Source organism: Dendrobates tinctorius, unplaced genomic scaffold, assembly GCF_039654945.1.
Source record: "Dendrobates tinctorius isolate UK_male_01 unplaced genomic scaffold, ASM3965494v1 ptg000251l, whole genome shotgun sequence".
Lineage (NCBI taxonomy): Eukaryota > Metazoa > Chordata > Amphibia > Anura > Dendrobatidae > Dendrobates > Dendrobates tinctorius.
In genome coordinates this window covers 11,527,743-11,547,457 of record NW_027361918.1, presented here as the reverse complement: position 1 = coordinate 11,547,457, position 19,715 = coordinate 11,527,743, and the positions used below count along the sequence as shown (strand labels likewise).

Here is a 19,715-nt window from a genome sequence, read left to right as displayed (position 1 = left end):
AGGCCATAATTCACATTGTGAACTCCGTAGATGTTCTTCAAATATGGGAGAAAGGAATCTGTACTTAAAAAAAAAAAAAAAAAAAAAAAAAAAAGCACTCAATGGCACATTTGACTATAAGTAAACTGTGACATGGTGTGGCGTGAAACTGATAATGGCGTTCGTCGGGCATGGGGGATTAGCTCAAGTGGTAGAGCGCTCGCTTAGCATGCGAGAGGTAGCGGGATCGATGCCCGCATTCTCCAATACAATCTTTGGATTCCTTTTTCAGTTGGCCGAGTGAATTGTTTATGCCACCTGCTCGTGGCACACACGTCCAAACCTTGAAGACTTTCAACAATGGCTAAATCAAGCCTTCGATAGCTCAGCTGGTAGAGCGGAGGACTGTAGATCTAAATTAGCAATCCTTAGGTCGCTGGTTCAATTCCAGCTCGAAGGAAGTTTTGTGTATTCTATCAGATGTTTTCAACCTTCTGGCAAATACCAGACAGCTATGCTCTTTCTGGACATGTAGACAGAAACACAACCGGAAAGTTTTTTCTCCAGTTTGCCTTGTGAATTCAAATCTTAGGCAGCAACAGTGCTTTTACTTTATGGAGATGCTGAGCACCAATGTGAAAACGTCTTCAACTGTAGCATGCTACCCAAGCAAAAGGAACCAACGTCCCTGGGTGGACTCAAACCACCAACCTTTCGGTTAACAGCCGAACGCGCTAACCGATTGCGCCACAGAGACACAAAAGCCTGCCGAACTTTCGTCTAACAGCCGGACGCACCCACCAGTTTTAACCGGAACCTTAAACAATGGTCAGACACCATTTCCTCTAATGATTTTCAACAATAATATGACACAAGAAAGCAAAAAAAAACAAAGAAACAATTGCAGAACCCCAGGAGTACTCTAGTCGCCAACAAATATGTAATGGCTGAAAATTTACATGTCATCGACATGAACACAAACAGTCATTAGAATTTTACTCTGTACATCTGTTAACACAAGCAGAGTGGCGCAGCGGAAGCGTGCTGGGCCCATAACCCAGAGGTCGATGGATCAAAACCATCCTCTGCTAAATTGTGCTGCATTACAACTTTTTTCTACAAACTAGGTAAGTTTTTTTTCATTCCCCCAGTTTGGTTCTCTATATACAGAGAAATGGTTTACTAGAAAATTGCACGACTGTATTTGTAGGCCATAATTCACATTGTGAAACCCAGCGGTCAATGGATTGAAACCAACCTCTTCTAAATAGTTGTGTTTTATAAACTTCATCATTGCATATCAACTGAACTTTTCTGTCAACAGCAAACGTGTCTCGGATCAAAAACACTAGTCAAAATCCTAAATCCCAGTACAACTCGTGCCAAAGGACCAGAAGGAGATTCGCGACCTCTCAGCATTTTCTATATTCAAACCAAACCATAAAAGATCAATCTTTTCGCTTGGGATTGTGCTGCATTACAACTTTTTTCTACAAACTAGGTAAGTTTTTTTTCATTCCCCCAGTTTGGTTCTCTATATACAGAGAAATGGTTTACTAGAAAATTGCTCGACTGTATTTGTAGGCCATAATTCACATTGTGAAACCCAGCGGTCGATGGATCGAAACCAACCTCTGCTAAATAGTTGTGTTTTATAAACTTCATCATTGCATATCAACTGAACTTTTCTGTCAACAGAAAACGTGTCTCGGATCAAAAACACTAGTCAAAATCCTAAATCCCAGTACAACTCGTGCCAAAGGACCAGAAGGAGATTCGCGACCTCTCAGCATTTTCTATATTCAAACCAAACCATAAAAGGTCAATCTTTTTGCTTGGGATTGTGCTGCATTACAACTTTTTTCTACAAACTAGGTAAGTTTTTTTTACTCCCCCAGTCTGGTTCTCTACATACATAGAAATGGTTTGCTAGAAAATTGCCCGACTGTATTTGTAGGCCATAATTCACATTGTGAAACCCAGCGGTCGATGGATCGAAACCAACCTCTGCTAAATAGTTGTGTTTTATAAACTTCATCATTGCATATCAACTGAACTTTTCTGTCAACAGCAAACGTGTCTCGGATCAAAAACACTAGTCAAAATCCTAAATCCCAGTACAACTCGTGCCAAAGGACCAGAAGGAGATTCGCGACCTCTCAGCATTTTCTATATTCAAACCAAACCATAAAAGGTCAATCTTTTTGCTTGGGATTGTGCTGCATTACAACTTTTTTCTACAAACTAGGTAAGTTTTTTTTACTCCCCCAGTCTGGTTCTCTACATACATAGAAATGGTTTGCTAGAAAATTGCCCGACTGTATTTGTAGGCCATAATTCACATTGTGAAACCCAGCGGTCGATGGATCGAAACCAACCTCTGCTAAATAGTTGTGATTTATAAACTTCATCATTGCATATCAACTGAACTTTTCTGTCAACAGCAAACGTGTCTCGGATCAAAAACACTAGTCAAAATCCTAAATCCCAGTACAACTCGTGCCAAAGGACCAGAAGGAGATTCGCGACCTCTCAGCATTTTCTATATTCAAACCAAACCATAAAAGGTCAATCTTTTTGCTTGGGATTGTGCTGCATTACAACTTTTTTCTACAAACTAGGTAAGTTTTTTTTACTCCCCCAGTCTGGTTCTCTACATACATAGAAATGGTTTGCTAGAAAATTGCCCGACTGTATTTGTAGGCCATAATTCACATTGTGAACTCCGTAGATGTTCTTCAAATATGGGAGAAAGGAATCTGTACTTAAAAAAAAAAAAAAAAAAGCACTCAATGGCACATTTGACTATAAGTAAACTGTGACATGGTGTGGCGTGAAACTGATAATGGCGTTCGTCGGGCATGGGGGATTAGCTCAAGTGGTAGAGCGCTCGCTTAGCATGCGAGAGGTAGCGGGATCGATGCCCGCATTCTCCAATACAATCTTTGGATTCCTTTTTCAGTTGGCCGAGTGAATTGTTTATGCCACCTGCTCGTGGCACACACGTCCAAACCTTGAAGACTTTCAACAATGGCTAAATCAAGCCTTCGATAGCTCAGCTGGTAGAGCGGAGGACTGTAGATCTAAATTAGCAATCCTTAGGTCGCTGGTTCAATTCCGGCTCGAAGGAAGTTTTGTGTATTCTATCAGATGTTTTCAACCTTCTGGCAAATACCAGACAGCTATGCTCTTTCTGGACATGTAGACAGAAACACAACCGGAAAGTTTTTTCTCCAGTTTGCCTTGTGAATTCAAATCTTAGGCAGCAACAGTGCTTTTACTTTATGGAGATGCTGAGCACCAATGTGAAAACGTCTTCAACTGTAGCATGCTACCCAAGCAAAAGGAACCAACGTCCCTGGGTGGACTCGAACCACCAACCTTTCGGTTAACAGCCGAACGCGCTAACCGATTGCGCCACAGAGACACAAACACCTGCCGAACTTTCGTCTAACAGCCGGACGCACCCACCAGTTTTAACCGGAACCTTAAACAATGGTCAGACACCATTTCCTCTAATGATTTTCAACAATAATATGACACAAGAAAGCAAAAAAAAACAAAGAAACAATTGCAGAACCCCAGGAGTACTCTAGTCGCCAACAAATATGTAATGGCTGAAAATTTACATGTCATCGACATGAACACAAACAGTCATTAGAATTTTACTCTGTACATCTGTTAACACAAGCAGAGTGGCGCAGCGGAAGCGTGCTGGGCCCATAACCCAGAGGTCGATGGATCGAAACCATCCTCTGCTAAATTGTGCTGCATTACAACTTTTTTCTACAAACTAGGTAAGTTTTTTTTCATTCCCCCAGTTTGGTTCTCTATATACAGAGAAATGGTTTACTAGAAAATTGCACGACTGTATTTGTAGGCCATAATTCACATTGTGAAACCCAGCGGTCAATGGATTGAAACCAACCTCTTCTAAATAGTTGTGTTTTATAAACTTCATCATTGCATATCAACTGAACTTTTCTGTCAACAGCAAACGTGTCTCGGATCAAAAACACTAGTCAAAATCCTAAATCCCAGTACAACTCGTGCCAAAGGACCAGAAGGAGATTCGCGACCTCTCAGCATTTTCTATATTCAAACCAAACCATAAAAGATCAATCTTTTCGCTTGGGATTGTGCTGCATTACAACTTTTTTCTACAAACTAGGTAAGTTTTTTTTCATTCCCCCAGTTTGGTTCTCTATATACAGAGAAATGGTTTACTAGAAAATTGCTCGACTGTATTTGTAGGCCATAATTCACATTGTGAAACCCAGCGGTCGATGGATCGAAACCAACCTCTGCTAAATAGTTGTGTTTTATAAACTTCATCATTGCATATCAACTGAACTTTTCTGTCAACAGCAAACGTGTCTCGGATCAAAAACACTAGTCAAAATCCTAAATCCCAGTACAACTCGTGCCAAAGGACCAGAAGGAGATTCGCGACCTCTCAGCATTTTCTATATTCAAACCAAACCATAAAAGGTCAATCTTTTTGCTTGGGATTGTGCTGCATTACAACTTTTTTCTACAAACTAGGTAAGTTTTTTTTACTCCCCCAGTCTGGTTCTCTACATACATAGAAATGGTTTGCTAGAAAATTGCCCGACTGTATTTGTAGGCCATAATTCACATTGTGAAACCCAGCGGTCGATGGATCGAAACCAACCTCTGCTAAATAGTTGTGATTTATAAACTTCATCATTGCATATCAACTGAACTTTTCTGTCAACAGCAAACGTGTCTCGGATCAAAAACACTAGTCAAAATCCTAAATCCCAGTACAACTCGTGCCAAAGGACCAGAAGGAGATTCGCGACCTCTCAGCATTTTCTATATTCAAACCAAACCATAAAAGGTCAATCTTTTTGCTTGGGATTGTGCTGCATTACAACTTTTTTCTACAAACTAGGTAAGTTTTTTTTACTCCCCCAGTCTGGTTCTCTACATACATAGAAATGGTTTGCTAGAAAATTGCCCGACTGTATTTGTAGGCCATAATTCACATTGTGAACTCCGTAGATGTTCTTCAAATATGGGAGAAAGGAATCTGTACTTAAAAAAAAAAAAAAAAAAAGCACTCAATGGCACATTTGACTATAAGTAAACTGTGACATGGTGTGGCGTGAAACTGATAATGGCGTTCGTCGGGCATGGGGGATTAGCTCAAGTGGTAGAGCGCTCGCTTAGCATGCGAGAGGTAGCGGGATCGATGCCCGCATTCTCCAATACAATCTTTGGATTCCTTTTTCAGTTGGCCGAGTGAATTGTTTATGCCACCTGCTCGTGGCACACACGTCCAAACCTTGAAGACTTTCAACAATGGCTAAATCAAGCCTTCGATAGCTCAGCTGGTAGAGCGGAGGACTGTAGATCTAAATTAGCAATCCTTAGGTCGCTGGTTCAATTCCAGCTCGAAGGAAGTTTTGTGTATTCTATCAGATGTTTTCAACCTTCTGGCAAATACCAGACAGCTATGCTCTTTCTGGACATGTAGACAGAAACACAACCGGAAAGTTTTTTCTCCAGTTTGCCTTGTGAATTCAAATCTTAGGCAGCAACAGTGCTTTTACTTTATGGAGATGCTGAGCACCAATGTGAAAACGTCTTCAACTGTAGCATGCTACCCAAGCAAAAGGAACCAACGTCCCTGGGTGGACTCAAACCACCAACCTTTCGGTTAACAGCCGAACGCGCTAACCGATTGCGCCACAGAGACACAAAAGCCTGCCGAACTTTCGTCTAACAGCCGGACGCACCCACCAGTTTTAACCGGAACCTTAAACAATGGTCAGACACCATTTCCTCTAATGATTTTCAACAATAATATGACACAAGAAAGCAAAAAAAAACAAAGAAACAATTGCAGAACCCCAGGAGTACTCTAGTCGCCAACAAATATGTAATGGCTGAAAATTTACATGTCATCGACATGAACACAAACAGTCATTAGAATTTTACTCTGTACATCTGTTAACACAAGCAGAGTGGCGCAGCGGAAGCGTGCTGGGCCCATAACCCAGAGGTCGATGGATCAAAACCATCCTCTGCTAAATTGTGCTGCATTACAACTTTTTTCTACAAACTAGGTAAGTTTTTTTTCATTCCCCCAGTTTGGTTCTCTATATACAGAGAAATGGTTTACTAGAAAATTGCACGACTGTATTTGTAGGCCATAATTCACATTGTGAAACCCAGCGGTCAATGGATTGAAACCAACCTCTTCTAAATAGTTGTGTTTTATAAACTTCATCATTGCATATCAACTGAACTTTTCTGTCAACAGCAAACGTGTCTCGGATCAAAAACACTAGTCAAAATCCTAAATCCCAGTACAACTCGTGCCAAAGGACCAGAAGGAGATTCGCGACCTCTCAGCATTTTCTATATTCAAACCAAACCATAAAAGATCAATCTTTTCGCTTGGGATTGTGCTGCATTACAACTTTTTTCTACAAACTAGGTAAGTTTTTTTTCATTCCCCCAGTTTGGTTCTCTATATACAGAGAAATGGTTTACTAGAAAATTGCTCGACTGTATTTGTAGGCCATAATTCACATTGTGAAACCCAGCGGTCGATGGATCGAAACCAACCTCTGCTAAATAGTTGTGTTTTATAAACTTCATCATTGCATATCAACTGAACTTTTCTGTCAACAGAAAACGTGTCTCGGATCAAAAACACTAGTCAAAATCCTAAATCCCAGTACAACTCGTGCCAAAGGACCAGAAGGAGATTCGCGACCTCTCAGCATTTTCTATATTCAAACCAAACCATAAAAGGTCAATCTTTTTGCTTGGGATTGTGCTGCATTACAACTTTTTTCTACAAACTAGGTAAGTTTTTTTTACTCCCCCAGTCTGGTTCTCTACATACATAGAAATGGTTTGCTAGAAAATTGCCCGACTGTATTTGTAGGCCATAATTCACATTGTGAAACCCAGCGGTCGATGGATCGAAACCAACCTCTGCTAAATAGTTGTGTTTTATAAACTTCATCATTGCATATCAACTGAACTTTTCTGTCAACAGCAAACGTGTCTCGGATCAAAAACACTAGTCAAAATCCTAAATCCCAGTACAACTCGTGCCAAAGGACCAGAAGGAGATTCGCGACCTCTCAGCATTTTCTATATTCAAACCAAACCATAAAAGGTCAATCTTTTTGCTTGGGATTGTGCTGCATTACAACTTTTTTCTACAAACTAGGTAAGTTTTTTTTACTCCCCCAGTCTGGTTCTCTACATACATAGAAATGGTTTGCTAGAAAATTGCCCGACTGTATTTGTAGGCCATAATTCACATTGTGAAACCCAGCGGTCGATGGATCGAAACCAACCTCTGCTAAATAGTTGTGATTTATAAACTTCATCATTGCATATCAACTGAACTTTTCTGTCAACAGCAAACGTGTCTCGGATCAAAAACACTAGTCAAAATCCTAAATCCCAGTACAACTCGTGCCAAAGGACCAGAAGGAGATTCGCGACCTCTCAGCATTTTCTATATTCAAACCAAACCATAAAAGGTCAATCTTTTTGCTTGGGATTGTGCTGCATTACAACTTTTTTCTACAAACTAGGTAAGTTTTTTTTACTCCCCCAGTCTGGTTCTCTACATACATAGAAATGGTTTGCTAGAAAATTGCCCGACTGTATTTGTAGGCCATAATTCACATTGTGAACTCCGTAGATGTTCTTCAAATATGGGAGAAAGGAATCTGTACTTAAAAAAAAAAAAAAAAAAAGCACTCAATGGCACATTTGACTATAAGTAAACTGTGACATGGTGTGGCGTGAAACTGATAATGGCGTTCGTCGGGCATGGGGGATTAGCTCAAGTGGTAGAGCGCTCGCTTAGCATGCGAGAGGTAGCGGGATCGATGCCCGCATTCTCCAATACAATCTTTGGATTCCTTTTTCAGTTGGCCGAGTGAATTGTTTATGCCACCTGCTCGTGGCACACACGTCCAAACCTTGAAGACTTTCAACAATGGCTAAATCAAGCCTTCGATAGCTCAGCTGGTAGAGCGGAGGACTGTAGATCTAAATTAGCAATCCTTAGGTCGCTGGTTCAATTCCGGCTCGAAGGAAGTTTTGTGTATTCTATCAGATGTTTTCAACCTTCTGGCAAATACCAGACAGCTATGCTCTTTCTGGACATGTAGACAGAAACACAACCGGAAAGTTTTTTCTCCAGTTTGCCTTGTGAATTCAAATCTTAGGCAGCAACAGTGCTTTTACTTTATGGAGATGCTGAGCACCAATGTGAAAACGTCTTCAACTGTAGCATGCTACCCAAGCAAAAGGAACCAACGTCCCTGGGTGGACTCGAACCACCAACCTTTCGGTTAACAGCCGAACGCGCTAACCGATTGCGCCACAGAGACACAAACACCTGCCGAACTTTCGTCTAACAGCCGGACGCACCCACCAGTTTTAACCGGAACCTTAAACAATGGTCAGACACCATTTCCTCTAATGATTTTCAACAATAATATGACACAAGAAAGCAAAAAAAAACAAAGAAACAATTGCAGAACCCCAGGAGTACTCTAGTCGCCAACAAATATGTAATGGCTGAAAATTTACATGTCATCGACATGAACACAAACAGTCATTAGAATTTTACTCTGTACATCTGTTAACACAAGCAGAGTGGCGCAGCGGAAGCGTGCTGGGCCCATAACCCAGAGGTCGATGGATCGAAACCATCCTCTGCTAAATTGTGCTGCATTACAACTTTTTTCTACAAACTAGGTAAGTTTTTTTTCATTCCCCCAGTTTGGTTCTCTATATACAGAGAAATGGTTTACTAGAAAATTGCACGACTGTATTTGTAGGCCATAATTCACATTGTGAAACCCAGCGGTCAATGGATTGAAACCAACCTCTTCTAAATAGTTGTGTTTTATAAACTTCATCATTGCATATCAACTGAACTTTTCTGTCAACAGCAAACGTGTCTCGGATCAAAAACACTAGTCAAAATCCTAAATCCCAGTACAACTCGTGCCAAAGGACCAGAAGGAGATTCGCGACCTCTCAGCATTTTCTATATTCAAACCAAACCATAAAAGATCAATCTTTTCGCTTGGGATTGTGCTGCATTACAACTTTTTTCTACAAACTAGGTAAGTTTTTTTTCATTCCCCCAGTTTGGTTCTCTATATACAGAGAAATGGTTTACTAGAAAATTGCTCGACTGTATTTGTAGGCCATAATTCACATTGTGAAACCCAGCGGTCGATGGATCGAAACCAACCTCTGCTAAATAGTTGTGTTTTATAAACTTCATCATTGCATATCAACTGAACTTTTCTGTCAACAGCAAACGTGTCTCGGATCAAAAACACTAGTCAAAATCCTAAATCCCAGTACAACTCGTGCCAAAGGACCAGAAGGAGATTCGCGACCTCTCAGCATTTTCTATATTCAAACCAAACCATAAAAGGTCAATCTTTTTGCTTGGGATTGTGCTGCATTACAACTTTTTTCTACAAACTAGGTAAGTTTTTTTTACTCCCCCAGTCTGGTTCTCTACATACATAGAAATGGTTTGCTAGAAAATTGCCCGACTGTATTTGTAGGCCATAATTCACATTGTGAAACCCAGCGGTCGATGGATCGAAACCAACCTCTGCTAAATAGTTGTGATTTATAAACTTCATCATTGCATATCAACTGAACTTTTCTGTCAACAGCAAACGTGTCTCGGATCAAAAACACTAGTCAAAATCCTAAATCCCAGTACAACTCGTGCCAAAGGACCAGAAGGAGATTCGCGACCTCTCAGCATTTTCTATATTCAAACCAAACCATAAAAGGTCAATCTTTTTGCTTGGGATTGTGCTGCATTACAACTTTTTTCTACAAACTAGGTAAGTTTTTTTTACTCCCCCAGTCTGGTTCTCTACATACATAGAAATGGTTTGCTAGAAAATTGCCCGACTGTATTTGTAGGCCATAATTCACATTGTGAACTCCGTAGATGTTCTTCAAATATGGGAGAAAGGAATCTGTACTTAAAAAAAAAAAAAAAAAAAGCACTCAATGGCACATTTGACTATAAGTAAACTGTGACATGGTGTGGCGTGAAACTGATAATGGCGTTCGTCGGGCATGGGGGATTAGCTCAAGTGGTAGAGCGCTCGCTTAGCATGCGAGAGGTAGCGGGATCGATGCCCGCATTCTCCAATACAATCTTTGGATTCCTTTTTCAGTTGGCCGAGTGAATTGTTTATGCCACCTGCTCGTGGCACACACGTCCAAACCTTGAAGACTTTCAACAATGGCTAAATCAAGCCTTCGATAGCTCAGCTGGTAGAGCGGAGGACTGTAGATCTAAATTAGCAATCCTTAGGTCGCTGGTTCAATTCCAGCTCGAAGGAAGTTTTGTGTATTCTATCAGATGTTTTCAACCTTCTGGCAAATACCAGACAGCTATGCTCTTTCTGGACATGTAGACAGAAACACAACCGGAAAGTTTTTTCTCCAGTTTGCCTTGTGAATTCAAATCTTAGGCAGCAACAGTGCTTTTACTTTATGGAGATGCTGAGCACCAATGTGAAAACGTCTTCAACTGTAGCATGCTACCCAAGCAAAAGGAACCAACGTCCCTGGGTGGACTCAAACCACCAACCTTTCGGTTAACAGCCGAACGCGCTAACCGATTGCGCCACAGAGACACAAAAGCCTGCCGAACTTTCGTCTAACAGCCGGACGCACCCACCAGTTTTAACCGGAACCTTAAACAATGGTCAGACACCATTTCCTCTAATGATTTTCAACAATAATATGACACAAGAAAGCAAAAAAAAACAAAGAAACAATTGCAGAACCCCAGGAGTACTCTAGTCGCCAACAAATATGTAATGGCTGAAAATTTACATGTCATCGACATGAACACAAACAGTCATTAGAATTTTACTCTGTACATCTGTTAACACAAGCAGAGTGGCGCAGCGGAAGCGTGCTGGGCCCATAACCCAGAGGTCGATGGATCAAAACCATCCTCTGCTAAATTGTGCTGCATTACAACTTTTTTCTACAAACTAGGTAAGTTTTTTTTCATTCCCCCAGTTTGGTTCTCTATATACAGAGAAATGGTTTACTAGAAAATTGCACGACTGTATTTGTAGGCCATAATTCACATTGTGAAACCCAGCGGTCAATGGATTGAAACCAACCTCTTCTAAATAGTTGTGTTTTATAAACTTCATCATTGCATATCAACTGAACTTTTCTGTCAACAGCAAACGTGTCTCGGATCAAAAACACTAGTCAAAATCCTAAATCCCAGTACAACTCGTGCCAAAGGACCAGAAGGAGATTCGCGACCTCTCAGCATTTTCTATATTCAAACCAAACCATAAAAGATCAATCTTTTCGCTTGGGATTGTGCTGCATTACAACTTTTTTCTACAAACTAGGTAAGTTTTTTTTCATTCCCCCAGTTTGGTTCTCTATATACAGAGAAATGGTTTACTAGAAAATTGCTCGACTGTATTTGTAGGCCATAATTCACATTGTGAAACCCAGCGGTCGATGGATCGAAACCAACCTCTGCTAAATAGTTGTGTTTTATAAACTTCATCATTGCATATCAACTGAACTTTTCTGTCAACAGCAAACGTGTCTCGGATCAAAAACACTAGTCAAAATCCTAAATCCCAGTACAACTCGTGCCAAAGGACCAGAAGGAGATTCGCGACCTCTCAGCATTTTCTATATTCAAACCAAACCATAAAAGGTCAATCTTTTTGCTTGGGATTGTGCTGCATTACAACTTTTTTCTACAAACTAGGTAAGTTTTTTTTACTCCCCCAGTCTGGTTCTCTACATACATAGAAATGGTTTGCTAGAAAATTGCCCGACTGTATTTGTAGGCCATAATTCACATTGTGAAACCCAGCGGTCGATGGATCGAAACCAACCTCTGCTAAATAGTTGTGTTTTATAAACTTCATCATTGCATATCAACTGAACTTTTCTGTCAACAGCAAACGTGTCTCGGATCAAAAACACTAGTCAAAATCCTAAATCCCAGTACAACTCGTGCCAAAGGACCAGAAGGAGATTCGCGACCTCTCAGCATTTTCTATATTCAAACCAAACCATAAAAGGTCAATCTTTTTGCTTGGGATTGTGCTGCATTACAACTTTTTTCTACAAACTAGGTAAGTTTTTTTTACTCCCCCAGTCTGGTTCTCTACATACATAGAAATGGTTTGCTAGAAAATTGCCCGACTGTATTTGTAGGCCATAATTCACATTGTGAAACCCAGCGGTCGATGGATCGAAACCAACCTCTGCTAAATAGTTGTGATTTATAAACTTCATCATTGCATATCAACTGAACTTTTCTGTCAACAGCAAACGTGTCTCGGATCAAAAACACTAGTCAAAATCCTAAATCCCAGTACAACTCGTGCCAAAGGACCAGAAGGAGATTCGCGACCTCTCAGCATTTTCTATATTCAAACCAAACCATAAAAGGTCAATCTTTTTGCTTGGGATTGTGCTGCATTACAACTTTTTTCTACAAACTAGGTAAGTTTTTTTTACTCCCCCAGTCTGGTTCTCTACATACATAGAAATGGTTTGCTAGAAAATTGCCCGACTGTATTTGTAGGCCATAATTCACATTGTGAACTCCGTAGATGTTCTTCAAATATGGGAGAAAGGAATCTGTACTTAAAAAAAAAAAAAAAAAAAGCACTCAATGGCACATTTGACTATAAGTAAACTGTGACATGGTGTGGCGTGAAACTGATAATGGCGTTCGTCGGGCATGGGGGATTAGCTCAAGTGGTAGAGCGCTCGCTTAGCATGCGAGAGGTAGCGGGATCGATGCCCGCATTCTCCAATACAATCTTTGGATTCCTTTTTCAGTTGGCCGAGTGAATTGTTTATGCCACCTGCTCGTGGCACACACGTCCAAACCTTGAAGACTTTCAACAATGGCTAAATCAAGCCTTCGATAGCTCAGCTGGTAGAGCGGAGGACTGTAGATCTAAATTAGCAATCCTTAGGTCGCTGGTTCAATTCCGGCTCGAAGGAAGTTTTGTGTATTCTATCAGATGTTTTCAACCTTCTGGCAAATACCAGACAGCTATGCTCTTTCTGGACATGTAGACAGAAACACAACCGGAAAGTTTTTTCTCCAGTTTGCCTTGTGAATTCAAATCTTAGGCAGCAACAGTGCTTTTACTTTATGGAGATGCTGAGCACCAATGTGAAAACGTCTTCAACTGTAGCATGCTACCCAAGCAAAAGGAACCAACGTCCCTGGGTGGACTCGAACCACCAACCTTTCGGTTAACAGCCGAACGCGCTAACCGATTGCGCCACAGAGACACAAACACCTGCCGAACTTTCGTCTAACAGCCGGACGCACCCACCAGTTTTAACCGGAACCTTAAACAATGGTCAGACACCATTTCCTCTAATGATTTTCAACAATAATATGACACAAGAAAGCAAAAAAAAACAAAGAAACAATTGCAGAACCCCAGGAGTACTCTAGTCGCCAACAAATATGTAATGGCTGAAAATTTACATGTCATCGACATGAACACAAACAGTCATTAGAATTTTACTCTGTACATCTGTTAACACAAGCAGAGTGGCGCAGCGGAAGCGTGCTGGGCCCATAACCCAGAGGTCGATGGATCGAAACCATCCTCTGCTAAATTGTGCTGCATTACAACTTTTTTCTACAAACTAGGTAAGTTTTTTTTCATTCCCCCAGTTTGGTTCTCTATATACAGAGAAATGGTTTACTAGAAAATTGCACGACTGTATTTGTAGGCCATAATTCACATTGTGAAACCCAGCGGTCAATGGATTGAAACCAACCTCTTCTAAATAGTTGTGTTTTATAAACTTCATCATTGCATATCAACTGAACTTTTCTGTCAACAGCAAACGTGTCTCGGATCAAAAACACTAGTCAAAATCCTAAATCCCAGTACAACTCGTGCCAAAGGACCAGAAGGAGATTCGCGACCTCTCAGCATTTTCTATATTCAAACCAAACCATAAAAGATCAATCTTTTCGCTTGGGATTGTGCTGCATTACAACTTTTTTCTACAAACTAGGTAAGTTTTTTTTCATTCCCCCAGTTTGGTTCTCTATATACAGAGAAATGGTTTACTAGAAAATTGCTCGACTGTATTTGTAGGCCATAATTCACATTGTGAAACCCAGCGGTCGATGGATCGAAACCAACCTCTGCTAAATAGTTGTGTTTTATAAACTTCATCATTGCATATCAACTGAACTTTTCTGTCAACAGCAAACGTGTCTCGGATCAAAAACACTAGTCAAAATCCTAAATCCCAGTACAACTCGTGCCAAAGGACCAGAAGGAGATTCGCGACCTCTCAGCATTTTCTATATTCAAACCAAACCATAAAAGGTCAATCTTTTTGCTTGGGATTGTGCTGCATTACAACTTTTTTCTACAAACTAGGTAAGTTTTTTTTACTCCCCCAGTCTGGTTCTCTACATACATAGAAATGGTTTGCTAGAAAATTGCCCGACTGTATTTGTAGGCCATAATTCACATTGTGAAACCCAGCGGTCGATGGATCGAAACCAACCTCTGCTAAATAGTTGTGATTTATAAACTTCATCATTGCATATCAACTGAACTTTTCTGTCAACAGCAAACGTGTCTCGGATCAAAAACACTAGTCAAAATCCTAAATCCCAGTACAACTCGTGCCAAAGGACCAGAAGGAGATTCGCGACCTCTCAGCATTTTCTATATTCAAACCAAACCATAAAAGGTCAATCTTTTTGCTTGGGATTGTGCTGCATTACAACTTTTTTCTACAAACTAGGTAAGTTTTTTTTACTCCCCCAGTCTGGTTCTCTACATACATAGAAATGGTTTGCTAGAAAATTGCCCGACTGTATTTGTAGGCCATAATTCACATTGTGAAACCCAGCGGTCGATGGATCGAAACCAACCTCTGCTAAATAGTTGTGATTTATAAACTTCATCATTGCATATCAACTGAACTTTTCTGTCAACAGCAAACGTGTCTCGGATCAAAAACACTAGTCAAAATCCTAAATCCCAGTACAACTCGTGCCAAAGGACCAGAAGGAGATTCGCGACCTCTCAGCATTTTCTATATTCAAACCAAACCATAAAAGGTCAATCTTTTTGCTTGGGATTGTGCTGCATTACAACTTTTTTCTACAAACTAGGTAAGTTTTTTTTACTCCCCCAGTCTGGTTCTCTACATACATAGAAATGGTTTGCTAGAAAATTGCCCGACTGTATTTGTAGGCCATAATTCACATTGTGAACTCCGTAGATGTTCTTCAAATATGGGAGAAAGGAATCTGTACTTAAAAAAAAAAAAAAAAAAAGCACTCAATGGCACATTTGACTATAAGTAAACTGTGACATGGTGTGGCGTGAAACTGATAATGGCGTTCGTCGGGCATGGGGGATTAGCTCAAGTGGTAGAGCGCTCGCTTAGCATGCGAGAGGTAGCGGGATCGATGCCCGCATTCTCCAATACAATCTTTGGATTCCTTTTTCAGTTGGCCGAGTGAATTGTTTATGCCACCTGCTCGTGGCACACACGTCCAAACCTTGAAGACTTTCAACAATGGCTAAATCAAGCCTTCGATAGCTCAGCTGGTAGAGCGGAGGACTGTAGATCTAAATTAGCAATCCTTAGGTCGCTGGTTCAATTCCGGCTCGAAGGAAGTTTTGTGTATTCTATCAGATGTTTTCAACCTTCTGGCAAATACCAGACAGCTATGCTCTTTCTGGACATGTAGACAGAAACACAACCGGAAAGTTTTTTCTCCAGTTTGCCTTGTGAATTCAAATCTTAGGCAGCAACAGTGCTTTTACTTTATGGAGATGCTGAGCACCAATGTGAAAACGTCTTCAACTGTAGCATGCTACCCAAGCAAAAGAAACCAACGTCCCTGGGTGGACTCGAACCACCAACCTTTCGGTTAACAGCCGAACGCGCTAACCGATTGCGCCACAGAGACACAAACACCTGCCGAACTTTCGTCTAACAGCCGGACGCACCCACCAGTTTTAACCGGAACCTTAAACAATGGTCAGACACCATTTCCTCTAATGATTTTCAACAATAATATGACACAAGAAAGCAAAAAAAAACAAAGAAACAATTGCAGAACCCCAGGAGTACTCTAGTCGCCAACAAATATGTAATGGCTGAAAATTTACATGTCATCGACATGAACACAAACAGTCATTAGAATTTTACTCTGTACATCTGTTAACACAAGCAGAGTGGCGCAGCGGAAGCGTGCTGGGCCCATAACCCAGAGGTCGATGGATCAAAACCATCCTCTGCTAAATTGTGCTGCATTACAACTTTTTTCTACAAACTAGGTAAGTTTTTTTTCATTCCCCCAGTTTGGTTCTCTATATACAGAGAAATGGTTTACTAGAAAATTGCACGACTGTATTTGTAGGCCATAATTCACATTGTGAAACCCAGCGGTCAATGGATTGAAACCAACCTCTTCTAAATAGTTGTGTTTTATAAACTTCATCATTGCATATCAACTGAACTTTTCTGTCAACAGCAAACGTGTCTCGGATCAAAAACACTAGTCAAAATCCTAAATCCCAGTACAACTCGTGCCAAAGGACCAGAAGGAGATTCGCGACCTCTCAGCATTTTCTATATTCAAACCAAACCATAAAAGATCAATCTTTTCGCTTGGGATTGTGCTGCATTACAACTTTTTTCTACAAACTAGGTAAGTTTTTTTTCATTCCCCCAGTTTGGTTCTCTATATACAGAGAAATGGTTTACTAGAAAATTGCTCGACTGTATTTGTAGGCCATAATTCACATTGTGAAACCCAGCGGTCGATGGATCGAAACCAACCTCTGCTAAATAGTTGTGTTTTATAAACTTCATCATTGCATATCAACTGAACTTTTCTGTCAACAGCAAACGTGTCTCGGATCAAAAACACTAGTCAAAATCCTAAATCCCAGTACAACTCGTGCCAAAGGACCAGAAGGAGATTCGCGACCTCTCAGCATTTTCTATATTCAAACCAAACCATAAAAGGTCAATCTTTTTGCTTGGGATTGTGCTGCATTACAACTTTTTTCTACAAACTAGGTAAGTTTTTTTTACTCCCCCAGTCTGGTTCTCTACATACATAGAAATGGTTTGCTAGAAAATTGCCCGACTGTATTTGTAGGCCATAATTCACATTGTGAAACCCAGCGGTCGATGGATCGAAACCAACCTCTGCTAAATAGTTGTGATTTATAAACTTCATCATTGCATATCAACTGAACTTTTCTGTCAACAGCAAACGTGTCTCGGATCAAAAACACTAGTCAAAATCCTAAATCCCAGTACAACTCGTGCCAAAGGACCAGAAGGAGATTCGCGACCTCTCAGCATTTTCTATATTCAAACCAAACCATAAAAGGTCAATCTTTTTGCTTGGGATTGTGCTGCATTACAACTTTTTTCTACAAACTAGGTAAGTTTTTTTTACTCCCCCAGTCTGGTTCTCTACATACATAGAAATGGTTTGCTAGAAAATTGCCCGACTGTATTTGTAGGCCATAATTCACATTGTGAAACCCAGCGGTCGATGGATCGAAACCAACCTCTGCTAAATAGTTGTGATTTATAAACTTCATCATTGCATATCAACTGAACTTTTCTGTCAACAGCAAACGTGTCTCGGATCAAAAACACTAGTCAAAATCCTAAATCCCAGTACAACTCGTGCCAAAGGACCAGAAGGAGATTCGCGACCTCTCAGCATTTTCTATATTCAAACCAAACCATAAAAGGTCAATCTTTTTGCTTGGGATTGTGCTGCATTACAACTTTTTTCTACAAACTAGGTAAGTTTTTTTTACTCCCCCAGTCTGGTTCTCTACATACATAGAAATGGTTTGCTAGAAAATTGCCCGACTGTATTTGTAGGCCATAATTCACATTGTGAACTCCGTAGATGTTCTTCAAATATGGGAGAAAGGAATCTGTACTTAAAAAAAAAAAAAAAAAAAGCACTCAATGGCACATTTGACTATAAGTAAACTGTGACATGGTGTGGCGTGAAACTGATAATGGCGTTCGTCGGGCATGGGGGATTAGCTCAAGTGGTAGAGCGCTCACTTAGCATGCGAGAGGTAGCGGGATCGATGCCCGCATTCTCCAATACAATCTTTGGATTCCTTTTTCAGTTGGCCGAGTGAATTGTTTATGCCACCTGCTCGTGGCACACACGTCCAAACCTTGAAGACTTTCAACAATGGCTAAATCAAGCCTTCGATAGCTCAGCTGGTAGAGCGGAGGACTGTAGATCTAAATTAGCAATCCTTAGGTCGCTGGTTCAATTCCGGCTCGAAGGAAGTTTTGTGTATTCTATCAGATGTTTTCAACCTTCTGGCAAATACCAGACAGCTATGCTCTTTCTGGACATGTAGACAGAAACACAACCGGAAAGTTTTTTCTCCAGTTTGCCTTGTGAATTCAAATCTTAGGCAGCAACAGTGCTTTTACTTTATGGAGATGCTGAGCACCAATGTGAAAACGTCTTCAACTGTAGCATGCTACCCAAGCAAAAGGAACCAACGTCCCTGGGTGGACTCGAACCACCAACCTTTCGGTTAACAGCCGAACGCGCTAACCGATTGCGCCACAGAGACACAAACGCCTGCCGAACTTTCGTCTAACAGCCGGACGCACCCACCAGTTTTAACCGGAACCTTAAACAATGGTCAGACACCATTTCCTCTAATGATTTTCAACAATAATATGACACAAGAAAGCAAAAAAAAACAAAGAAACAATTGCAGAACCCCAGGAGTACTCTAGTCGCCAACAAATATGTAATGGCTGAAAATTTACATGTCATCGACATGAACACAAACAGTCATTAGAATTTTACTCTGTACATCTGTTAACACAAGCAGAGTGGCGCAGCGGAAGCGTGCTGGGCCCATAACCCAGAGGTCGATGGATCAAAACCATCCTCTGCTAAATTGTGCTGCATTACAACTTTTTTCTACAAACTAGGTAAGTTTTTTTTCATTCCCCCAGTTTGGTTCTCTATATACAGAGAAATGGTTTACTAGAAAATTGCACGACTGTATTTGTAGGCCATAATTCACATTGTGAAACCCAGCGGTCAATGGATTGAAACCAACCTCTTCTAAATAGTTGTGTTTTATAAACTTCATCATTGCATATCAACTGAACTTTTCTGTCAACAGCAAACGTGTCTCGGATCAAAAACACTAGTCAAAATCCTAAATCCCAGTACAACTCGTGCCAAAGGACCAGAAGGAGATTCGCGACCTCTCAGCATTTTCTATATTCAAACCAAACCATAAAAGATCAATCTTTTCGCTTGGGATTGTGCTGCATTACAACTTTTTTCTACAAACTAGGTAAGTTTTTTTTCATTCCCCCAGTTTGGTTCTCTATATACAGAGAAATGGTTTACTAGAAAATTGCTCGACTGTATTTGTAGGCCATAATTCACATTGTGAAACCCAGCGGTCGATGGATCGAAACCAACCTCTGCTAAATAGTTGTGTTTTATAAACTTCATCATTGCATATCAACTGAACTTTTCTGTCAACAGCAAACGTGTCTCGGATCAAAAACACTAGTCAAAATCCTAAATCCCAGTACAACTCGTGCCAAAGGACCAGAAGGAGATTCGCGACCTC

At 40.6% G+C, this 19,715-nt stretch overlaps 5 non-coding genes across 5 annotated transcripts; all 5 read right to left on the bottom strand.

The window, feature by feature from the left end:
* Nucleotides 1–3,332: 3,332 nt before the first annotated feature.
* On the bottom strand, nucleotides 3,333–3,406 carry TRNAN-GUU (transfer RNA asparagine (anticodon GUU)). Its single transcript has one exon. It is a non-coding gene; the product is annotated as a tRNA-Asn (tRNA).
* A 4,895-nt stretch (nucleotides 3,407–8,301) lies between these two features.
* TRNAN-GUU (transfer RNA asparagine (anticodon GUU)) lies at nucleotides 8,302–8,375 on the bottom strand. The gene has a single exon. It is a non-coding gene; the product is annotated as a tRNA-Asn (tRNA).
* Nucleotides 8,376–13,270: 4,895 nt separating this feature from the next.
* TRNAN-GUU (transfer RNA asparagine (anticodon GUU)) lies at nucleotides 13,271–13,344 on the bottom strand. Its single transcript has one exon. It is a non-coding gene; the product is annotated as a tRNA-Asn (tRNA).
* A 2,597-nt stretch (nucleotides 13,345–15,941) lies between these two features.
* TRNAN-GUU (transfer RNA asparagine (anticodon GUU)) lies at nucleotides 15,942–16,015 on the bottom strand. Its single transcript has one exon. It is a non-coding gene; the product is annotated as a tRNA-Asn (tRNA).
* Nucleotides 16,016–18,612: 2,597 nt separating this feature from the next.
* Nucleotides 18,613–18,686, bottom strand: TRNAN-GUU (transfer RNA asparagine (anticodon GUU)). The gene has a single exon. It is a non-coding gene; the product is annotated as a tRNA-Asn (tRNA).
* Between the last annotated feature and the right edge of the window lie 1,029 nt (nucleotides 18,687–19,715).